We start from the raw sequence: 1,624 nt of genomic DNA on the forward strand, positions 1-1,624 counted from the left end.
GTACCCGCTCCTGTGGAGGTTGTTGCCTTGGGCCATCAACAGTCTTCTGTAATGTACCCTGCAGGGTACAGTACGGATCTGCCAGTAAAGATGTACCCAGTGATACAATGGTGGTGTGACTGTTAAGGAGGTAGCCTGTTGCTTTCTGGTTGGATTGAGGTGCATTTCATAGGAGAGAATTCATGTCTAGTGTCATAACCTGGTCAAAAGCCTATGGCAGGGGAGGGGAGGTCATCGATTCCATGGAGGTATCTACTACTGCTGTTTTGCTAAATGTACATGCTTTCCAATGTCCTTTAAGATATTTACGTTTATATCAATAGAATGTTGTTTTCAGCCTTGGTTCAAGAAGCTTCACATTGCAATGGGCTACAGTTAGACTCACAGCTGGTCAGAGGGCTGGGAATGAACCCTCTGTGGGCTCTGTCCTAAACAGGACATCAATACCACCTCCTCATTGTAGATGAGGGTGTGGAAAGATTTTAAGAGCCAGAGGATGGGGAGGAGTGCAATGAAGAGCTGTCTTGTGGATGTGACAAGAATGTTGGGGGAGGCACTCATGAGTATAGATCCCTCCCAGAAGAGCCATTGACAGTTAGTGGTGGATGGGGGAGGTAATTTTCTTCAGTGGTATAGTCATTGGTAAGTTCTCCACACTCCAGTAAAAAAACAAAACAAAACAAAACAAAACAAAACAAAACAACCCTACCTGTGCTCATGTAAGAATCTCTAATTAACAAACAAGATGCAGGAAAAAAAGAGGCAGCTTGTTTGGAAGAAGGAGGGGTTCAGCATTAAGTGGGAAGGAATAAGAGAGGGCAAATTGACCCAAACACACACACACACACACACGCACATATATAATGTCAGAGATTTTTAAAACAATCATTACTGTGGTAAAATACAGCAAAGCAATTATGTTTTTGTTTTTCCAGGCAGGGTTTCTCTGCGTAGCCCTGGTTGTCCTGGAACTCAGTCTGTAGAACAGGTTGCCCTTGAACTCAGATCTGCCTGCCTCTGCCTCCTGAGTACTGGGATTAAAGTTCCTGTATCTTCTCTTCCTCCAAAGCCAGACCCTAGAACTAAAACAGAGACCCAACCTCCAGTGCATGTACAGAGGTCAACACAACACAGGCCTCAAGACTTTTCTCCATCTCTGTCTTCCCAAATGCAACCACCCCCACTGTTGGTATGAATTGCTGAACAGGTATATTCTTTGTCTGTCATTAAGCCAATGCATTCATGAACACATACACACACACACATGCATGCACACACACATGCACAATGCATATATACACATGTGCATGTGTACACATGCGCACAGACACACACACACATGTAGTAGGGAGAGGGCCGCTTGTTCCTCCCAGCTGCCCGACTAGCTTAGACCCAAAATAATCGCACAGAAACTATATTATTTAAAGACACTGCTTGGCCTATTAGCTCTAACTTCTTATTAACTCTTATAATTTATATTAGCCCATTATTTTTGTCTATGTTAGCTATGTGGCTCAGTACCTTATTGGGCGAGTCAGTCACATCTTGCTTCTCTGTGACTGAGTCACGACTGCAGACTGTGCTTCTTCCCAGAATTCTCCTGTTCTCATTGTCCCACCTCTAC

This window comes from Chionomys nivalis, chromosome 7 (assembly GCF_950005125.1).
Source record: "Chionomys nivalis chromosome 7, mChiNiv1.1, whole genome shotgun sequence".
Classification (NCBI taxonomy): domain Eukaryota; kingdom Metazoa; phylum Chordata; class Mammalia; order Rodentia; family Cricetidae; genus Chionomys; species Chionomys nivalis.